The following is a 6238-nucleotide window of genomic DNA, read 5'->3' on the forward strand; positions in this document are numbered from 1 at the left end:
GTGTTGTTAATTAAGTATACTGTGTAGGACGATAGATGTTTTAGATCCGCGATCTCACTCAATTATGTGTCATCATTGAGGACTTGTGAAGTCTACTTTAAAATAATAGCTAGTTCAAAGAAAGACATACGCTTCGGCTCTTAAATCCTTGTGTCTGGTGATGGGAGAGATGCGCACTGCTCCCGAGTCCACTGTGATTCACGTGGCTGCAGGGAGCACCAAGAACTGCTCCATCGGGCTTCTAAGACGATAACTCTGTATGGAAGTAGATGGTTACCTCTCGCCGATGGAGTGGGTGGCATATTTCAACCACCAAGCGGTGAAACGATTGTGCCATCAGGGCTCCTTGGAAAAATGAGAAGGACACGAAGGCAAAAGATGGACAAAAATGCTCCTTGTTGATGATAAAACTCGATGATACTGTTCTTTAATGATCTGAAGGGGCCCTGGTGGTGCCGTGGATTAAGCACTGGGCTGTGAACTGAACACTGAGTGGTTTGTAGCCACCAGCACTCTGCAGGAGGAAGAAGAGGCAGTTTGCATCTGGAAAGATTGACAGCCTCATAAACTCTGTGGGGGCAGTTCTGGTCTGTCTTATAAGACTGCTATGTGTTGGGGACAATTGGGTGGCGGTGGGTTTGTTCTGTTTAGTTTTTGGTTTTGTTTAATTACCTAAGAGCTAAAAATATTTTTTCTCATAAGGGGGCCAATCCTACTCAATGCCATTAAGTCTATGAGTCATAGAGACCCCACAGGACAGGGTAGAACTGTCCCCGGGAGTTTCTGAGACCGTAACTGTTTACGGGAATAAAAAGCCCCAACTTTCTCCCCATTGAGCCAATGGCATATATTTATTTAATATTTGGCTTTCTGAAGAATTATCTGCAACCACTCGGCTGTATTTGAGCACTTGCATCTATTTCTAAGTGGCCTAACAGTCAAGAAATGCTTCTCCTTTGAAGTCTACGTTCCCAAAGGGTGTACTGAGTAAATGGTCTGTGTTAAAACATGACTGATCAATAAAGATCCAACAGGGAGGGGACAAAAATAGAAACCATCCTGGATTTGACCATTTTCAAAGGACGTTAACCACTTTGTGTGGGGAAAAGATTAGCAAGTTTATACCTAGTTCGTAAACAGATTCAGTAGAAGCATATTTTATTGATTAGTATATAACTTTAGGTGAGTACAGGAAGCTCAACCCTATCTCCACATAATCTAGCAGATTAGTAACAAAGTCTAACTGCATCACGTGATCCTGTCACAAAAACCTCAACAAATTGAATTGATTTTGAATGTGTTATTTTTGTTTTTGAGTCTTGAGAATATTTGTCTTTGTCATATGTACAATGTTACTACTATCCTTTGATTTCATAATATACTTCTTTAGCTTCACCATGGAAAGCTAATGCAGATCCACATTTAGCGTCATTTCCTGAAATGGGACACTAGTTTGTGTATTAGATTTAATTTTTAAATAGAACACCATCTTTTCTATCTATGTGACACTTTCCTCATCTCTAGAATTAGAGTAATTTTAGTAAACTTGTTCATCAGTTATAGTGAATAGATGAAATGTGCATATGCTTGACTATTCCTGAGTCATAGAATTGAGGGGAAAGGAAACCTCATGTGGCCAGGCAACTTGAAATTCTAGGACCCAAAGGAAGTGGACTGATGATGTGGAAGAGACGGTTCCTTAGAGAAATGTTACGGTAGGTTGACCAGGAGGTGACTAAATGGATTTAAAGCATTGCCCTAATGGGCCTGAGTCAGAGCAGAATGTGTCTGTGTGGTACAGCTCACTACCTGGTCAATGTTCCTAGCTCCCCAGGACTTTTTAGCTATTTTAGTTATTTATTTACAGTAGTGCTAGGGACTATTTGGCCTGTGAACCTTTGAAGCCCCTGTATTAATCAGTACCAGCTAATATTATACGCCTCACTCTGAGAGAAGCAATGCCAGCCATCACATTATAAAAAAGAAACCACCCCAAAACAAAATTCATTACCATTGTGTTGATTTCTACTCATAGCAACCCTATAGGACAGAGTCAAACTTCTGTGGGTTTCTGAGACTGTCACTCTTTACTGGGGAAGAAAACTTCATCTTTCTCCAGTGGAGAGGCTGGTGGGTTCGAACTGCTGACCTTGCAGGTAGCAACACTTCACCATTCAGGGTGGGTTAATTTAATATTTAACCAAATATAGCAAATGAAATTGGAGGTGATAACTGTGTGACCTTCAAAGGGTGTTTATAAATACCCAAATTGCCCTTTACAGAAAATAGCTCCCCACTACTGATTTAGAGAAACAAAAGATTAATTTTTTGGTAGGACTTTTGACATATATTTTATTGTTATTGTTCTTTGTACATTATTATTGTTGTGATTGAGCAAATACAAAGCAAAATCTACACCAAGTCAACAGTATCTACATGTATAACACAGTGATGTTGATCACATTCTTTCAGTTGCTCCAATCATTCCCACCCTGTTTTTCCAAGTCCTGGGTCCTCCATTAATATACACTCACTACCACCTAGGACTCCTGTCTAAGTTTCTGAGCTGCTGATGTAAATCTGCTCCAATCAGCATAAGCATAATCTACTCATCAGTCTAAACTATTGGTTGGTTTTAAGAAGCTTTCAGGTATATTTTTTATTTATGGCTTAAAAGTTATTTGGGGGAAATCCAGCCTCTGTGACTTCAGAAAGTCTGAACGCATGAGAATTTGACATGATAGTCTGCATTTTCCCCACTTTGAAAAAGTACAATTTGTTTACAGATTCTTTGACAAAAATGTGTAATAATGGCAATTGGCAACATCCAGTTCTTGTCTCATAGCAAAGGAGGTAGTTATTCATGGAGGCAATTAGTTCCATGTTGAATTCTCTTTCCCCAGTTCTGACTCTCCCCCTTCCTCTTCTGCTCTCGGTGCAGTGACTCATTGTTGTTCCTTGGCTGGATGCTTACCAGCTCTGAAGACCTTGGGCCTCTTTCTTCATGTTTTCACATTCCTTTTTTGCTCGCTGCTGTCTCAGTGGCACTCTGCTTTCTCACCTCAAGAGGAAAGGCTTGGGCATTTCTTTTGAGCTTTAGTCTGTACATCAGTTCACTTGCATTGCACTACAAACTTCCCCCAAACTCTGTGTTAGCATTCTTCGCTGAGCTCACTGAGAAGATTCACTGGTCTTGGCTAACTGGCTGAACTGAATACATTGAGCTATGTTATAATACCGGCACGTAGTAGTAGGAGCTGAACAACATTATTATTATTGCCACTAGTCATTTTATGTTTTTCCACATAAGGAATATAATGTCCCCTTTCAATTTTCTTATAGACAGAAAAGCATTGTATTATTTTTCAATAGCATCACCTAATCTCTATATACTTGGCATAATACAACAAATGATGGTATCATATGGGTACACATATCTTAATAAACTGCAATCTACAGCTATTTTAGAATACCATCAACCACATCTTATATTTATATGTATCTCTGCAGAGTCTAACACAGTATCTAGCACAGCATCATCATCAGTCAACGCTTTCTGTGCTTATCGCTGCTGCCTGTAACCTTACAGACCACATGTTGATCATATCAGTGTTTCTTTAACTACATTCATAGCCCTCTGGGGAACTCTGGATGAAATTAAATGTACCCAAGAGCCCAGCACATTGGATATCTAAACATATTTTTTCAATTAAAAAAGCTTCTTTCAGAACTATTTTGTTACTCATTTCCAACCCAATCTCAAATTTTGCTATGTCCGTTGTTAGAAATTAAATAATGTCCCACCAAAATATGTGTTGTAAATTCTAACCTGTCTGCCTGTGGTCACAATCCCATTTGAAAACGGGGTGCCTTTGTTATGTAAATTAGGCAGGGTTGGTGTTGGCTGTGTCTGGAGCAATCTCTTTGAAGATATGTGAAAGATTAAATAAGCAATCCGGGGTAGCAGAGATGGGAAAGAGAGATGCTAAACCACAGGAATATTACCCATGAGCACAAAATCAGAGATGAGAACCTTCCATCCGAGTTCACAGAGAGAAAACCTATTCCCTGGAGCTAGTATCCTGAATGTGTACTTCCTTCCAGCCTCCTAACCTGAGAGAATAAGCTTATCTGCAACCACCGCCAGCGTGTGGTGCTTCTTCTATTTTAGCAGCAGTAGATAACTAAGAGAGAATTTAGTACCAAAATTGCAGGCGCAGCTCTCATAAATACCTAAAATAAGGAAATGCTATTGGAATTGAGTAATTGGCAAAGGCTGGAAGAGTTCAAGTTGTTAACGGTACAAACCTAGGTTGCCTTGAGAAATGTTTTGGTGGAGTTGCGGCTGGTAATGCTGGCAAGGATTTGGAGGGCAGCAGGGCGTCTGTAGAGAACATCCCTACTGTCTTAGCGATTACACCCGCCCCCTGACAGAAGGTTGCTAGGAACGCGGCATGTGAGAGAAGTAGAGATAGAGAAGAGAGATGCCAAGTCAAGAGAAGAAACCCAGAGGCCAGAACCCTTCACCAGAGCCTATGGAGAGAGGAAGTCTTCCCCGAGACCTAGCCCTCTGAGCTCAGATTTCTAGCCTTTTAAACTCTGAGAAAATCAACTTCTGCTTGTTACAGTCACCCCTTGGTAGTCAGTGGCACATCTGGGGTATGCAGAGGTGCAGATCGCACGGGATGATACCAAGATGACTGTTTTTAAAGTTCAATGCAGCATTTCAGCAGATGTATATTGTTTTATAAAAATATTTGTATAATAATTTATAACACAAAGACATTTTTGTAAGCACAGCTTACTCATCTTAAGCAGAGCTCTCTAGAGAAGCAAACACACACACACACATCTCCATCTTGTTGTTAGAAGCCATCAAGTTGGCCACCTGACTCATAGCAACCCGATGTACAACAGAGCTAAACACTGCCTTGCCCTGTCTCGTCCTCATAATTGTTCTTATATTTCAGTTTGTTGTTACAGGTGCTCTGCCAATCCTTGTCATAGGCTTTCCTCTTTGTCTCTGCCCTTCCACGTTATCAAGCATGATATCCTTCTCCAGGGGGTAGTCTCTGCTGACAACATGTCCCAAATATGTTGAGATGAAGTCTCACCATCCTTGCTTCCAAGGAGCATTCTAGGTGTACATCTCCCAAGACAGATGTATTGGTTCTTCGGGCAGTCCATGATACTTTCCACATTCTTCATCAATCCCCATACTCCCTCCAATGCCTCGTGCTTCCTTCGTCCTTCCTCAGTCAACATCCGCCTTCACGTACATATGCGGAGATTGAGAATATCATGGCTTGAATAAAATTCCAAAGGAACAAGATCTGTATTCCTTGAGGATATAACTGTCAACCTCACATAGTGTAAGTCAAAGAGCATAGAATTCTTTGTAGAAGGGTTAGAGCGATAGAAACAGCACCTTCAGAAGAATATAGATCTAGTCGTAGGCTATACTGACAAACAATAGCTTCACATTTTGAGGTTTCTGTGTACTAAAGCTTTGTAGCAATGCACGGTGCCTGGCCCTCAGATGTGCACACACACAGTTTCACCTACCCTTTTATATGTATGAGTGTATAAACAAGATGGCAAGTAAGCCTAAACCAAGCAGTCTGAAGAAATTCTGGGGAGTTCTAATCTTGGGTATATGCCTTAATTCTGTAAAAATGTACCTGCTTAACAAATTCATTGGATAAATATAAAAGATAACCACATACAAATTAAATAGCACTGGTTGCAATTAAGATACATCATTATTTATATACTTATCCCTTACCGCATTATTTTCCTCTGCAAAGAGAGCACAAAGGAAAAGAATGTGAAAGTCTAAACTTTCTAGCTATCAACTTTTCCATGTGAATATTGGGGGATGAAGAAATACCATGCAATGAATATATCCTCAGCTTTTCAGTCTGGAGACTTTGGGGAAAATCTTATCACTGTTCTTGAACCTCTTATATTTCCAGTCTTGAATGTTAGCTGTAAATAATATTCTATCCTGCGGTCTGCAGTCACACAATCTTAAGTCCCTTTCCTACTCTGCAGGAACCATAACAAGAGATGAGTGGCAGATATCAGTTGAAAGAATCTTCAAGTGAAAGGGTGATGAATGATGACCATGAATACCAGATTTGAACAACATCAAAGAAGCCAGTACAGATGGAAGAAAAGGAGTTAGAAAGGTAAGCAGCAGCTAAATGAAGGAATAGCTTTTAGCTGCTAAATTAAT

This window comes from Echinops telfairi, unplaced genomic scaffold (assembly GCF_000313985.2).
Source record: "Echinops telfairi isolate 266 unplaced genomic scaffold, ASM31398v2 ScPeMD7_3;HRSCAF=10, whole genome shotgun sequence".
Classification (NCBI taxonomy): domain Eukaryota; kingdom Metazoa; phylum Chordata; class Mammalia; order Afrosoricida; family Tenrecidae; genus Echinops; species Echinops telfairi.